Source organism: Symphalangus syndactylus, chromosome 12, assembly GCF_028878055.3.
Source record: "Symphalangus syndactylus isolate Jambi chromosome 12, NHGRI_mSymSyn1-v2.1_pri, whole genome shotgun sequence".
In the NCBI taxonomy this organism is placed as follows: domain Eukaryota; kingdom Metazoa; phylum Chordata; class Mammalia; order Primates; family Hylobatidae; genus Symphalangus; species Symphalangus syndactylus.
In genome coordinates this window covers 63,656,313-63,673,518 of record NC_072441.2, presented here as the reverse complement: position 1 = coordinate 63,673,518, position 17,206 = coordinate 63,656,313, and the positions used below count along the sequence as shown (strand labels likewise).

The following is a 17,206-nucleotide window of genomic DNA, read 5'->3' as shown; positions in this document are numbered from 1 at the left end:
TAGCTTTTGGGGACTTAGCCAGAAATTCTTTCCCAAGGCTGATGTTGAAAAGAGTATTTCCTAGATTTTCTTCTAGGATTTTTATGGTTTGAGGTCTTACATTTAAATTCTTAATCTATTTTTAGTTAATTTTTGTATCTGGTGAAAGGGAAAAGATACGGATCCATTTTCAATCTTCTGCTAGCCAGTTATCTGAGCACCATTTATTGACTTGGAGTCCCTTCCCCTTTGCTTGTTTTTGTTGGCCTTGTTGAAGATCAGATAGCTGTAGGTGTGCAGCATTATTTCTCATTTTCTATTTTGTCCCATTGTGTCTGTTTTTGTACTATTACCAAGCAGTTTTGGTAACTGTGGCTTTATAGCATAAAGTCAGGTAATGTTATGTCTCGGGCTTTGCTCTTTTTGCTTAGGATTGCTTTATCTATTTAGGCTCTTGTGGATCCATATAAATGTTAGAATAGTTTTTTCTAATTTTGTCAAGAATAGTATTGGTAGTTTGATAAGAATATCATTGAATCTGTAAATTGGGCAGAATGGCCATTTTAATGATATTGATTCTTCCAATCTATGAGCATGAAATGTTATTCCATTCATTTGCATTATCTCTGATTTTTTTTTTTTTTTTTTTTTTGAGACCGAGTCTCTCTCTGTCACCCAGGCTGCAGTGCAGTGGCCTGATCTTGGCTCACTGCAAGCTCTGCCTCCCGGGTTCATGCCATTCTCCTGCCTCAGCCTCCCAAGTAGCTGGGACTACAGGCACTCGCCACCACGCTCGGCTAACTTTTTTGTAATTTTAGTAGATGGGGTTTCACCATGTTAGCAAGGATGGTCTCTATCTCCTGACCTCGTGATCCGCCCGCCTCGGCCTCCCAAAGTGCTGGGATTACAAGTGTGAGCCACCGTGCCCGGTCTCTCTGATTTTTTTCATGCATGTTTTGTAGTTCTCCTTTTAGAGATCTTTCACCCCCTTTGTTAGCTGTATTTCTAGGTATTTCTTTTCTGTGTGGCTATCGCAAGTGAAATTTTGTCCTTGATTTGTCTCTCAGCCTGGGTGTTGTTGGTATATAGGAATGCTACTAATTTTTGTACATTGATTTTGTATCCTGAAACTTTACTAAAGTTTTTTTTATCAATTCTAGAAGCTTTTTGGTAGTCTTTAGGATTTTCTAGGTATATAATAATATGAGTGAAGAGAGATAGTTTGACTTCTTCTTTTCCTAATTGGATGCTTTTTCTTTCTTTCTTTTGTCTGATTGCTCTGACTAGGACTTTCAGTAATATGTTAAATAGGAATGGTGAGGGTGGGCATCATTGTCTTGTTCCAGTTCTCTAGGGGAATGATTTGAGCTTTTGCTCATTCAGGGTAAGGTTGGCTGTGGGTTTGTTATAGATGGCTCTTAGTATTTTGACGTATGTTCTGTCAATGTCTAGTTTATTGAGGCTTTTTATCATAAAGAGATGGATATTATCAGGAGCTTTCTCTGCTTCTATTGAGATGATCACGTGGCTTTTGCTTTTGATTCTGTTTATATGGTAAATGACATTTATTGATTTGTGTATATTAAACTAACTTGCATCCCAGGAATAAGGCCAGTTTATTGTGCTGGATTAACTTTTTAATGTGCTGCTGAATTTGACTGGCTAGTATTTTGATGAGGATTTTTGCGTCTATGTTCCTGAGGGATGTTGGTCTAGAGTTTTATTTTTTCATTGCATCTCTGCCAGATTTTGGTATCAGGATGATGCTGGCTTCATAGAATAAATTAGGGAGGAGGACCTCCTCCTCATTCTTTCGAAATAGTTTTAGTATAATTGGTATCAGTTCTTCTTTGTACATCTGGTAGAATTTGGTTGTGGATCCATCCAGTATGGGGCTTTTTTGTTGTTGTTCTTTATTACTGATTCAATTTCAAAAGCTGACTTTGGTCTAATCAGGGTTTCAATCTCTTCCAGATTCAATCTTGGGAGATTGTGTGCCTCAAGGAATTTATTATTTTCTCTAGATTTTCTAATTTGTCTGCATAGAGTGGTTCATAGTTTCTCTGAGGATCTTTTGTATTCTTGTGGGATCAGTTATAATATCACATTTGTTACTTCTGATTGTGCTTATTTGGATTTTTTTTTCGTTGTTGATCTAGTTAGGGGTTTAACGATATTATTTATTTTTGCAAGACCCAACTGTTGATTTCATTGATCTTTTGTATGGATTTTTGCATCTCAATTTCATTACGTTATTATCGTTATTATCTAATTTTAGTTATTTCTTTTCTTCTGCTTGCTTTGGGATTGGTTTGTTCTTTTTTTAAAAAAAATTTCCTTTAGGTGCAAAGTTAGATTGCTAACTTGAGACCTTTCTAACTTCTTGATGAAGGCATTTAGGTCTATAAACTTTCCTGTTAACACAGCTTTGGCTGCATTCCACAGATTTTTTGTATTTTTGTGTCCTTATTTTCATTGATTTAAAAGAATTTTTTTATTTCTTCCTTAATTTTAATGTTTCCCCAGGAGTTATTCATTAGTAAGTTGTTTAATTTCCATGTATTTGTGTAGTTTTGAGAAATATTCTTGGTATTGATTTCTATTTTTATTGCACTGTGGTCTGAGAGTGTGCTTTGTATGATTTGAATTTTTTTGAATGTATTGAGGCTTGCTTTATGACCACGCATGTGGTCAATCTTAGGATATATTCAATGTGCAGATGAGAAGACTGTATATTCTGTGTTTGTTGGGTGGAGTGTTCTGTATATGTCTATTAGATCCAATTGGGCAAGTGTTGAGTTTAAGTCCAAAGTTCCTTATTTATTTATTTAATTTATTTATATATTTATTTTTGAGCCGGGGTGTCACTCTTCTGCCCAGGTGGGAGAGCAGTGGCCTGATCACAGTTCACTGAAGCCTTGACCTCCCAGGCTCAATTGATCCTCCTGCCTCAGCCTCCTCAACAGCTGGGATTACAGGTGCATGCCACCATGCCCTGCTAATTTTTGTATTTTTTGTAGAGACAGGGCTTTGTTATGTTGTCCAGGTTGGTCTCAAACTCCTGGGCTCAAATGATCCACCCACCTCAGCCTTCTGAAGGGCTGAGATTACAGGTGTGAACCACTGTGCCCAACCTCAGAGTTTCTTTTTTAGATTTTTGCTTTGATGTGATCCATATCTAATGCTGACAGTGGGGTGTTGAAGTCTCCCACTATTGTCGTGTGGTTGTGTAAGTATTTTTGTAGGTCTAAAAGAACTTGTTTTATGAATCTGGGTGTTCCAATATTGGATGTGTATATATTTAGGATAGTTAAACTTTTTGTTGGAGTGTATCCTCTATCATTATGTAAGCCCTTTACAGTCTGTAATTTTTATTAGTTTAAAGTCTATTTTATCTGATGTAAAAATAGGACTCCTGATTTTGTTTGTTTGTTTTCTGTTTGCATGGTAGATCTTACTCCACCCTTTTACTTTCAGCTGGTGGGCATTGCCACATGTGACATGGATCTCTTGAAGACAACAGATGGTTGGGTCTTGTCTTTTAATCCAGATTCTCACTCTGTGTCTTTTAAGTGAGACATTTAGCCCATTCACATTCAAGATTAGTATTGATATGTGTCATTTTGATCCTGTCATGGTGTTGTTAGCTGGTCGTTATATAAACTTGATTGCATAGTTGCCTTATAGGGCCTGTGGGCTATGGGCTTAGGTGTGCTTCTGTGATAGCAGGTGTCATTCGTTTGAATCCATGTTTAGTATTCCCTTAAGGACCTCTTGTGTGGCTGGTCTGGTTGAAATGTATTCCCTCAGCATGTGCTTGTTACAGAAAGATTTTACTTCTCTTTTACTTATGAAGGTTAGTTTGGCAGGACATGAAATTCTTGGTTGGAATTTCTTTAAGGACACTAAAAATAGGCCTCTAATCTTATCTTGTTTGTAAGATTTCTGCTGAGAAATCTGCTGCTAGCCTGATGGGGTTTTTTTCTGTAGGTGACCTGCCCCATTCTCTCTAGTTGTTTTTATAGTTTTTCGTTTTGCATTGACTTTGGTGAATCTAATGACTATGTGCATTGGGAATGGTCATCTTGTATAGTGTCTGGCTGGGGTTCTCCGTATTTCTTAGATTTGCATATTGACCTCTCTAGTGAGATCAGGGAAACTTTTATGAACTGTATCCTAAAATATATTTTCCATGTAGCTTATTCTCTCTCCTTCTCTCTCAGAAATGATGCTAAGTCATTTGGTCTCTTTACATAATCCCATATTTCTCAGATAATTTTTTCATTTTTCTTATTTATTTTTCTTTATTTTTGTCTGACTGTGCTGACTCAAAGAACTCATACTTTAGCTCAGAGATTCATTCCTCAGCTTGGTCTATTATGCTGTCAATACTTCCAATTGTATTATGAAATTCTTGTAGCCAATATTTCAGCTCATGCTCAGTTTGGTTTAGTCTTAAAATGGGAATTTTATCTTTCAGCCTTGAATTGGTTTACTGGATTGCTTGGCTTCCTTGGATTGAGTTTCAATTTTCTTCTCAATCTCAATGAACTTCCTTGCCATCCAGATTCAGAATTCCTTGTCTGTCATTTCAGACTTCAAACTAGTTAAGAACCATTGCTGGGGTGCCAGTGGGCTCATTTGTAGGTAAGGGATCACTCTGGCTTTTTGAATTGCCAGAGTTCTTGTGCTGATTCTTGCTCATCTGGGAGGGCTGATATTCCTTTAATTGAGGTGTAAATTGAGTTTCATCTGTTGACTTCATGTCTGGAAATTTTCAGAGGACTAAGGCTCTGTACAGGGTCTTTCTTTGTTGTAGAATTCTTGCTGTTGGTTTCATAGGGGGTAAAATTAGTAAAGTGATTTTTGACTTTGTAGTTTGGGCTGCGTTTTAGTATGTGGCAGTTGACAGCAATGCGCAGTAGATAAGCTCTTACTCAGCCACATGTTTCCTTTGTGTATCTTTGCATTTGCAGTTGTGAACTGTGGTTTAAGGATGAGAGAGATAACTCCCTCACCAGGTCTGCTGATGGGCTTTGGGGGAGCCCTCTCTGATGCTACATCCTTACTGGACCAATTTGTCCAACCTAGGTCTCACACCAGCCTGTTCACCTTTGCAATTAAGCCCTCTCAATTTTTTTTGAGTATGGACTTCTCCATCCCAGACCTGAGAAACAGCCCTGAGGACCAACCCCCAGCAGACACACACCCAGGCCTGCCAAAAAGGCATGTGGCCATGTCCCAGGCCTGCAAAATTGCCGCCTGGGCCACCCTCAGCAGATATTTCCCTAGGCCATCAAGCAGCTATGTGCCCATGTTCTGGGCCTGAGAAACAGCCCTGAGGGCCATCCCTGGCAGACATGTCCCCAGGCCAGATGAGCAATCACACATGGTGCCCCTGACTAGAGTAATAGCTACATGGTTCCAACCCCAGTGAGCCAGACATCAAGTTGGCCAATCTGCTGTGTATATGCATGCACCCCTAACCTGAGAAACAGACCAATGAGTCCACCTCCAGCAAAGCCACACCACCACTGCCACACTTTTCAGCATGGGCCACTGAGACACCTGTAAATGTCACTAACATGGGTTACAGCTAAAGAAACTACACAGAGACCACACTACTACATCCACCTAGAACCAAAGCCAATGCACCTTACAGAATCAACACCCAAGACCCACCTGAACAAATAAATATTTCTCTATAAAACCTATTTCATAAAATTGGAAGTGGTGACTGTTTCATCGATGCATAGTTATCAACATAGGAATAGGTAAAATGTGAAAAAAGGACACATGACACTTCCAAAGTAACATACAGTTCTCCAATAACAGACCCCAATCGTAAGGAAATATACAAAATGCCAGAAAAAGAATTTGAAATAGCAATCTTCAGGAAACTCAGTGAGATACAAGGGCCCAATAAAAAAAAACTGCAGGCCAATGCCCCGATGAACATAGATGCAAAAATCCTTAAGAAAGTACTAACAAACTGAATCCAACAATGCATCAAAAAAGATAATGCACTATGATCAAGTGGGATTTATCCCATGAATGCAAAGATGGTTCAACATGTGAAAATCAATAAACAGGATACATTATATCAACAAAACGAATGACAAACCCGTATGATCCCTTTCAAAATACCAAAGACATTTGTCACAGAAATAGAAGAAAAAAATGTATTCGATAAAATTCAACATCCTTTCATGATAAAAACTCTCAATAAATTATGTATAGAGGGAAAGTAACTCAACACAATAAAGGCCATGTGACAAACCCACGGCTAACATCATAGTAAATGGGGAAAAGCTAAGAGCTTTTGCTCTAAGCACTGGAATAAGACAAAGGTGCCAACTGTCACTACTCTTATTCAACACAGTCCTGGAAGTCCTAGCCAGAGCAATTAGGCAAGAGAGAGAAATAAAGGGCATCCAAATTGGAAAGGAAGATATCTATATGTCCTTGTTTTCAGAGAGCATGATTTTATATATAGAAAAACCTACAGACTGTATCAAAAAACTCTTACAAGTAATAAATGAATTCAGTAACCTTGCAGAATACACAATAAATATACAAAACTCAGTAGTGTTTCAATATGTGAACAACAAACTACCTGAAAAAGAAATCAAGAAGGAAATCTCACATATAATAGATACAAAAAAAAATACCTAGAAATAAATGTTACCAAGCAGATACAAGACTTCTACAAGGAAAACTACAAAACACTGATTCCATGCTCATGGATCAAAGTAATTAATCCTGCTAAAATGACCATGCTACCCAAAGCAATCTATAGATTCAATGCAATCCATATTAACTACTAATGACATTCTTCACATAATTAGAAAAATTTAAAAAAATTGTATGGAATCACAAAAGACCTCAAATAGCTAAAGGAATACTGAGCAAAAAGAACAAAGCTGTAGGTGCCAACTACCAGACTTCAAAATGTACTACAAAGCTGTAGTAACAAGAACAACAAAAAAGAGCATGGTATCAGCATATAAACAGATACATAGACTAATGGAACAGAATGGAGAATTCAGAAAGTAATCCATGTATCTCCAGCCAATTGATTTTTGAATTTTGAATTAAAGGCACCAAGAACACTCATTGGAGAAAGGATAGTCTCTTTAATATATGGTGCTGGGAAAACTGGATATCTATGTGCAGAAGAATGAAACTAAACTCCCACCTCTCACCCTATTCAACAATAAGCTCCAAATGGGACAAATAACTAAATCTAAGACCTCGAACTATAAGACCACTAGAAAAAACAATAGTAGAAACACTTTAGGACATTGGTATGGGAAAATATTTTATGAATAAGACTTCAAACACACAGGCAACAAAAGCAAAAACAAATGGGGCTATATAAAACTAAAAAAAGCTCTGTATAACAAAGAAAATAATCAACATAAAGAAAAGACAACCTACAAAATGGGAGAAAATATTTTCAAACTATTCACCCAATAGGGGATTAATATCCAGAATACACAAGAAACTCAAATATCTCAACAGCAAAAGAACAAACAATTCAATAAAAAGGGGGCAAATAATATGAACAGACATTTCTCAAAAGAAGACATACAAATGGCTAATAAATCAATATACAAAAACACTCAACATTGCTACACATCAGAGAAATGCAAGTCAAAACCACAGTGAGCGATGGGCACGGTGGCTCACGCCCGCAATCCCAGCACTTTGGGAGGTAGAGGCAGGTGGATCCACTGAGGTCAGGAGTTCATGACCAGCCTGGCCAGCATGGTGAAACCTCATCTCTACTAAAAATAAAAAAAATTAACTGGGCGTGGTGGTGCGTGCCTGTAGTCCCAGCTACTTGGGAAACTGAGACAGAAGAATTGCTTGAACCCAAAATGCAGAGGCTGCAATGAGCTCAGATCGTGCCACACTGCACTCCAGCCTGGGTGACAGAGCGAGACTCCATCTCAGGAAAACAAAAACAAAAATACAGTGAGGTATCATCTCACCCCAGTTAGGATGGCTATTATCAAAAAGACGAAAAATAACAAATGCTGGTAAAGATGCAGAAAAAAATAGAACTCTCGTACACCATTGGTGTGGATGTGAACTACTACAGCTTCCATAAAGAACAATATGGAGGTTTCTCAAACAACTACAAATAGAACTACCATATGATCTAGCAATCTCACTACTGGGCATTTATCCAAAGGAAGGGAAATCAGAATATTGAAGAGACATTTGCACCCCCATGTTTATTGCAGCACTATTCACAATAACCAAGACATGAAATCAACCTAGATTTCCAACAAAAGATGAATGGATAAAGCAAATGTGGTATATATACACACAATGGAATATTATTCAGTCATAGAAAGAATAAAATTCCATTTGCCATGACATGGATGGAACTAGAAGACATTATACTAAGTGAAGTAATCCAGGAATAGAAAGTAAAACACTGCATATTCTTACTCATATAATGGAAGCTAAAAATGCTGATCTCATAGAAGTGAAAAGTAGAGCAGAAGATACTGGAAGTTGGTAAAGGCAGGGGAAAGAGGAGAATAGGGAAAATTTCTTAAAGGATACAAAATTGTAGTTAGATAGGAGGAATAAATTCTAGTGTTCTATAGCCCTGTAGAATTCCTATAGTTAACAGTAATATACAGTTTCAAACAGCTAGAATAAAAAAACTGCATGTTCAAGATGTTCAAGAACTGAATGTTCAAGAAATAATAAACGTTCAAGATGGTGAATATGCTATGCTAATTACCTTTATCTCTTCACTATACATTATATGTATTGAAATATCACTATGTACCCCATGAATGTGTACAATTATTGTATGCCAATTAAAAGAAAAAGATATAATTTGTGGGGAGGAAGAAGTGTCATGGTGCCAGGCGTGGAGCTTCTTCTCATTGGCTCTTACTAGGGAACAGCTGGAAAACAGGCCAAGTAGCCACTGTGGAGTGCAGGTCGATAAAGAGCTCTCATACTGCCAGCAGGTGGCCAACCTCATCCAAGACATGGGATAGCATCTCAATGTCTCTCAGCTTACAGTAAACACTGCAATTGTTTATATGTACTATTCTTTCACCAAATTCAATAGGAATCCTTGATGGAGTAAAATGTCTGCAGACTGACTAGGAGGCAATGTGAATGAATTAGCGGATTTCACCAGAAACTTTGGAAGAGTGCTGGGTATCAGTGTTGCACTAAAGGAAGATGAAAATTGAGCTCTCTTTAGAGGAAACAAATACTTCTGTGAGGAGTGTGGATAATACTGTCAACCATGTAATTTTTTGGCAGTGAAAGGGGAGGAACAGGCTCAGAAACTTGAACATGTTATTAAAGTAGCACGTGCTTGTCTTCACTCCCTACAGTGCTGGATACTAAATGTAGTACTTACTTTCAACAGGCTCAAGAACTGGTTTTAATTGAAACCATAACCCTACAAACACCAGATTTTGAGATCAGCATTGAACATCCACAATCAGATGTGGTAAAACATACCAAGTTAGTAAGAGCAAGCAAGGATTTGACACAGACATCTTATTTGATGACTATAAACAGTCTGCATCTCACAACCTTCCCTCTTCAGTACAAACCAACAGTGATAGCATATGTATACCTTCATTTGACTTGCAAATGATCCAATTGAGAGGTTCCTGCATCAATTGATGGAAAGCCTTGGTGGTAATATGTGGATTCTACAGTTACTCTAGAATTATTAGATGAGCTAAAATATGAGTTTCTAAAGTTGAAAAGGATTAGAAACTCGAAGGCCAATCAGACATTTAATAAACCAAAAATAGGTGATATTTATCAGAGACACCACTTCTTTATCTTTGGTCCAGAATTCCATTTTAATAGATAGTAACATTGATGTGCCTATAAACCCACGTTTTCAGAAATGATCTACATTGGCTTTCGCTAGACCACCACTTCTTTTCTTTTTTTTTTATTTTTTTATTTTTTTAAATTAAGTTTCAGAATACATGTGTAGAATGTGCAGGTTTGTTACATAGGTATACTTGTGCCATGGTGGTTTGCTGCACCTATTGACCCATCCTCTAAGTTCCCTCCCCTCACCCTCCCCAGCCCCGCAACAGGCCCTAGTGTGCATTGTTTCCTTTTCTGTGTCCATGTGTTTTCATTGTTCAACTCCCACTTATGAGTGAGAACATGTGGTGTTTGGTTTTTTGTTCCTGTGTTAGTTTGCTGAAGATGATGGCTTCCGGCTTCATCCATGTCTCTGCAAAGGATATAAACTCATTCTTTTTCATAGCTGCATAGTATTCCATGGTGTATATGTCCCACATTTTCTTTTTAAAAAAATTTAAATTTATTTTATTTTACTTTAAGTTCCAGGATACATGTGCAGAATGTGCAGGTTTGTTATATAGGTATATATGTGCCATGGTGATTTGCTGCACCTATTGATCCAACCTCTAAATTCCCTCCTGTCACCCCCAACCCCCCAACAGGCTCTGGTGTGTATTGTTCCCCTCCCTGTGTCCATGTGTTCTCATTGTTCAACTCCCATTTATGAGTAAGAACATGTGGTGTTTGGTTTTCTGTTCCTGTGTCAGTTTGCTGAGGATTATGGCTTCCAGCCTCATCCATGTCACTCCAAAGGACGTGATCTCATTCTTCTTTATGACTGCATAGTATTCCATGGTGTGTATGTACCACATTTTCTTTATCCAGTCTATCATTGATGGACATTTGGGTTGGTTCCGTGACTTTTCTATTGTAAATAGTGCTGCAATAAACATACATGTGCATGTATCTTTATGGTAGAATGATTTTTGTTCCTTTGGTTATATACTCAGTAATGAGATTGTTGGGCCAAATGGTATTTCTGGTTCTAGATCCTTGAGGAATCACCATACTGTCTTCCACAATGGTTGGACTAATTTACATTCCCTCCACAGCCTCACCAGCATCTATTGTTTCTTGGCATTTTAATAATCACCATTCGGATTGGTGTGAGATAGTAATCTCATTGTGGTTTTGATTTGTATTTCTCTGGTGATCAATGATGTTGAGCTTCTTTTCCTGTTTTTTGGTCACATAAGTGTCTTCTTTTGAGAAGTGTCTGTTCATATCCTTTGCCCACTTTTTGATAGGATTGTTTGTTTTTTTCTTGTAAATTTGTTTAAGTTCCCTGTAAATTCTAGATATTAGACCTTTGTCAGATGGGTAGATTGCAAAAATTTTCTGCCATTCTGCAGGTATGATAGTTTCTTTGGCTGTGCAGAAGCTCTTTAGTTTAATTAGATCCCATTAGTCAATTTTTGCTTTTGTTGCAATTGCTTTTGGTGTTTTATTCATGAAGTCTTGCCCATGCCTATGTCCTGAATGGTATGGCCTAGGTTTTCTTCTAGGATTTTTATGGTTTTGGGTTTTACATTTAAGACTTTAATCCATCTTGAGTTAATTTTTGTATAAGGTGTAAAGAAGGGGTCCAGTTTCTGCATATGGCTAGCCAGTTTTTCCAGCACCATTTACACCATTTATTGAATAAGAGATCCTTTCCCTGTTGCTTCTTTTTTGTCAGATTTGTCAAAGATCACATGGTTTTAGATGTGTGGTGTTACTTCTGAGGTCTCTGTTTTGTTCCATTGGTCTATATGTCAGTTTTGGTACAAGTACCTTGCTGTTTTGGTTATTGTAGCCTTCTAATATAGTTTGAAGTCAGTAGTGTGATACCTCCAGCTTTGTTCTTTTTGCTTAGGATTGTCTTGGCTATATGGGGGCTTCTTTGATTCCATATGAAATTTAAAGTAGTTTTTTTCTAATTCTGTGAAGAATATCAATGGTAGTTTGATGCATTCAATTCAATAGCATTGAATCTATAAATTACTTTGGGCAGTATGGCCATTTTAATGATATTGATTCTTCCTATCCATGAGGATGGAATGTTTTTCCATTTGTTTGTGTCCTCTCTTATTTCCTTGAGCAGTGATTTGTAGTTCTCTTTGAAGAAGTCCTTCACATTCCTTGTTAGCTGTATTTCTAGGTATTTTCTTCTCTTTGTAGCAATTGTGAATGGGAGTTCATTCATGATTTGTCTCTCTGCTTGTCTATTGTTGGTGTCAAGGAATGCTTGTGATTTTTGCACATTGATTTTGTATCCTGAGAATCTGCTCAAGTTGCTTATCAGCTTGAGGAGTTTTGGGCTGACATAATGGGGTTTTCTAAATATAGAATCATGTCATCTGCAAACAGAGACAATTTGACTTCCTCTCTTTCTGTTTGAATACCCTTTCTTTCTTTCTCTTGCCTGATTGCCCTGGCCAGAACTTCCAATCATATGTTGAATAGAGTGGTGAGAGAGGGCATCCTTGTCTTGTAATGGTTTTCCAAGGGAATGCTTCCAGCTTTTGCCCATTCAATATGTTACTGGCTGTGAGTTTGTCATAAATGGCTCTTATTATTTTGAGACATGTTCTATCAATACCTAGTTCATTGAGAGTTTTTAGCATAAAGGGACGTTGAATTTTATTGAAGGGCTTTTCTGCATCTATTGAGACAATCATGTGGTTTTTGTTTTTGGTTCTGTTTATGTGATGGATTACATTTATGTATTTGCATATGATGAACCAGACTTGCATCACAGGGATGAAGCCAACTTGATCATGGTAGATAAGTTCTTTGATGTGCTGCTGGATTTGGTCTGCAAGTATTTTATTGACGATTTTCACATTGATGCTCACCAGGGATATTGGCCTGAAGTTTTCTTTTTTGTTGTTTTGTCTCTGGCAGGTTTTGATATCAGGATGAGGCTGGCTTCATAAAATGAGTTAGGGAGGAGTCCCTCCTTTTCACCTGTTTGGAACAGTTTCAGAAGCAATGGTATCATCACCTCTTTGTACCTCTGGTAGAATTCAGCTGGGAAACCATCTGGTCCTGGGATTTTTTTTTTTTTGGTTGGTAGGGTATTAATTACTGCCTCAATTTTAGAACTTTTTGTTTATCTATTCAGGGATTTGACTTCTTCCTGGTTTAATCTTGGGAGGCTGTATGTGTCCAGGAATTTGTCAATTTTTCCTAGATTTTCTAGTTTATTTGCATATAGATGTTTATAGTATTCTCTGATGGTAGTTTGTATTTCTGTAGGGATCAGTGGTGATATCTCCTTTATTATTTTTTATTGTGTCATTTAATTCATCTCTATTTTCTTCTTTATTAATCTAGCTAGTAGTCTATCCTGTTAATTTTTTCAAAAAACCAACTTCTGGATTCATTGATTTTTTGGAGGATTTTTTATGTCTCTATCTCTTTCAGTCCTGCTCTAAACTTAGTTATTTCTTGTCTTCTGCTAGCTTTTGGATTCGTTTGCTCTTGCTTCTCTAGCTCTTTTAATAGTGATGTTAGGGTGTCGATTTGAGTTATTTCTGGCTTTCTGATGTGGGTATTTAGTGCTATAAATTTTTCTCTACACACTGCTTTAGCTGTATCCCAATGATTCTCGTGCATTGTCTCTTTGTTCTCATTGGTTTCAAATAACTTCTTGATTTCTGCTTTAATTTCATTATTTACCCAGGAGTCACTTAGGAGCAGGTTGTTCAATTTCCATGTAATCATGTGGTTTTGAGTGAGTTCCTTAATCCTGAGTTCTAATTTGATTGCACTGTGGTCTGAGATACTGTTTGTTATGATTTAGTTCTTTTGCATTTGCTGAGGAGTGTTTTACTTCCAATTATGTGGTCGATTTTAGAATAAGTGCCATGTGGCACTGGTAAGAATGTGTATTCTGTTGATTTGGGATGGAGAGTTCTGTAGATGTCTCTTAGGGCCACTTGATCCAGAGCTGAGCTCAAGTCCTGAATATTCTTGTTAATCTTCTATCCATTGATCTGCCTAATATTGACGGTGGGGTGCTAAAGTCTCTCACTATTATCGTGTGGGAGTGTAAGTCTCTTTGTAGGTCTCTAAGAATTTGTTTTATGAATCTGGATCCTCCTGTGTCAGGTGCCTGTATATTTAGGATAGTTAGCTCTTTTCATTGAATTGATCCCGTTGCCATTATGCAATGCCCTTCTTTGTCTTTTTTGAAATTTGTTGGTTTAAAGTCTGTTTTGTCAGAGACTAGGGTTGAACTCCATGGTTTTTTTTTTTGCTTTTTATTTGCTTGGTAAATTTTCCTTCATCCCTTTATTTTGAGCCTATGTGTGTATTTGCATGTGAGATGAATCTCCTGAATACAGCACACTGGTGGGTCTTGACTTTATCCAGTTTCCCTGTCTGCGTCTTTTAATTGGGGTAGTTATCCCATTTGTAAGTACTGTTACGTGTGAATTTGATCATGTCATCGTGATGCTATCTGGTTATTTTGCACACTAGTTGATGCAGTTTCTTCATAGTGTCATTGGTCTTCTTATTTTGGTGTATTTTTGCAGTGGCTAGTACGCGATTTTCCTTTCTGTATTTAGTGCTTCCTTCAAGAGCTCTTGCAAGACAGGCCTGATGGTAATAAAATCCTCAGCATCTGCTTATCTGAAAAATGTTTTATTTCTCCTTTGCTTATGAAGCTTAGTTTGGCAGGATATGAAATTGTGGGTTGAAAATTCTTTTCTTTAAGAATGTTGAATATTGACCCTTAATCTCTTCTGGGTTGTAGAGTTTCTGCTGAGAGGTCCACTATTAGTCTGATGGGCTTCCCTTTGTAGGTGACCTGGCCTTTCTCTCTGGCTGCCCTTAACACCTTTTCCTTCATTTTGACCTTGGAGAATCTGATGATTATATGTCTTGGAGTTGTCCTTCTCGTGGAGTATCTTAGTGGTGTCCTCTGCATTTTGCAAATTTGCATGTTGGCCATCTTGCTAGGTTGGGGAAGTTGTCCTGGGTAATATCCTGAAGTGTGTTTTCCAGCTTGTTCCCATTCTCGTCTCCTTCAGGTACTCCAATCAATCATAGGTTTGGTCTTTCTACGTAGTTCTATATTTCTGGAGGCTTTGTTTGTTTTTTTGTCATTCTTTTTTCTCTAACCTTGTCTGTATGCTTTGTTTCAAACTCAAAGGGGTCTTCAAACTCTGATATCCTTTCTTCTGCTTGGTCGATTTGGCTATTGATACTTGTGTATGCTTCACAAAGTTCTCATGCTGTGTTTTTCAGCTCTGTCAGGTCATTTATGTCCCCCTCTAAGCTGGTTATTCTAGTTAACAGCTCCTCTATCCTTTTGTCAAGGTTCTTAGCTTCTTTGCATTGGATTAGAACATGCTCCTTTGCTCACCAAAGTTTTTTTTATTACTCATCTTCTGAAGCCTACCTTTGTCAATTCATCCATTTCATACTCTGTCCAGTTCTGTGCCCTTGCTGGAGAGATGTTGTGATCATTTGGAGAAGAAGAGGCACTCTGGCCTTTTCAGTTTTCAGCATTTTTTCATCAATTTTTTCTCATCTACATGAGTTTGTCTAGTTTTGATCTTTGAGGCTGCTGACCATTGGATGGGGTTTTTGTGGAGATTTTTTTGTTGTTGTTGATGCTGTTGTTGTTGCTTTCTGTTTGTTTTTCTTTCAGTGGTCAGGTGCCTCTTCTGTAGGGCTGCTGTGATTTGCTGGGTGTTCACTTCAGGCCCTATTCATCTGGTTCACTCCCATGCCTGGAGTTGTCACTCAAGGAGGCTGGATAACAGCAAAAATGGGTGCCTGCTCCTTCTTCTGGGATCTCTGACCTCAAGGAGCACCAACCTGATGCCAGTAGCATTACTCCTGTATAGGGTGTCTGACAACCCCTGTTGGAGGTCCTCAACCAATTGGGTGGCAGGGGGAACAGGACCCATTTAATGAAGCACTTTGACTGTCCCTTGGTGGAGGGGGTGTGCTTCGCTGGGGGGAGACCAACTCATCTGGGCTGCCTGGATTCCTCAGAACTACCAGCAGGAAAGGCTAAGTCTACTGGTCTGCAGAGACTGTGGCCACCTATCCCCCTAGGGGCTCAGGCCCTGAGAGATTAGGGTTTTGTTCCTGAGCCTCTGGCTGGAGTTGGTGGAGTTCCTGCAGGGAGGCCCTGCCCAGTGAGGAAGGACGGTTCAGGATCAGGCTAGGCTAGTACTTCTAAATTCAGGCAATATTTTTGTAAAAGACAGTCATATACTGATAATTTGTCAATGTTAGCAACAGGAATGTCAAATATCTCATACATTTGCCATCACACAAGGAACGGCCTCAACATCAAGAATCAGCAAGGACAGAACAGATATATTCACAGAAGCAGGAGATATTTTTGTCTAGTAGCCAGTACTACATCAATTTACAACAAGGACCTTCTATATTACTGCATTCAGGATTACATCACAGACCTGACAAAATTTCTAATCATTCTTCTATTAAGCAAGACTATACTCATAAAGCAGGCAGCAGTAAACACCATGGGCCAATTTCTGCTACACTTAGAATAATTCCTCAGAAAATATCTTCAGATAAATATAGAAAAAAATGTAAGCTAGAAACTCTTGATCTTAATGTGCAGGACTGAAATTATGGATTTTAGTACCACATACTGATAAAAGCACCAATAAAGAAGAGCTGCCCTTGTTGAAAATTAGTTGACCTATAAGGTTAGAATTTATATCTGTACTGTTTATTCTGTTTCATTGGGCTATGTGTCTGTTTTTGTGCCAGAACCATACTGTTTTGATTACTATTGCTTTATAATATAATTTGAAATCAAGAAGTATGATTTCTCCAACCATATTTTTCTTTCTCTTGATTGTTTTGACTACTCTAGGTCTCTTATGATTCCATAAAAATTTTAGACTTTTTTTTCTATTTTTGTAAAAAAAATGCATTTGGAATTTTGATAAAGATTGTGTTGAATCTGTAGATCTTTTGGGGTAGTATAGACATTTTGACAATTTTAATTCTTCTGATCCATAAACACTGGATCTTTATGGATTTTTTTAATGTGCAGGTGTTTCACTTCCTTAGTTAAATTTATTCCTAGGTATTTTATTTTTTTGATGCTTTCATGAATTGGTTTGTTTCTTGATTTCTTTTTCAGATAGTTTGTTATTGATGCAAGAAATGCAAGTGATATTTTAACATTAATTTTGTATCCTGAAGCTTTACTTAATTCATTTATAAGTTTTGTCTACCTAAAAGAGCAACAGAGAGGGTGGTTCTTCAAAGACATACATTTATTCGGGAACGAGCGGGGAATTATAATCTGGGATATGAGTGCTAGAACAGATCATAGGCATATTCAAAGATGTTAGGACAAGGA

The 17,206-nt window shown here is 37.7% G+C and overlaps 1 pseudogene; it reads left to right on the top strand.

Moving 5' to 3' along the window:
* Window positions 1-5,397: 5,397 nt before the first annotated feature.
* LOC134734841 (cyclin-T2-like) lies at window positions 5,398-16,459 on the top strand (annotated as a pseudogene).
* The last annotated feature ends 747 nt before the right edge of the window (window positions 16,460-17,206 follow it).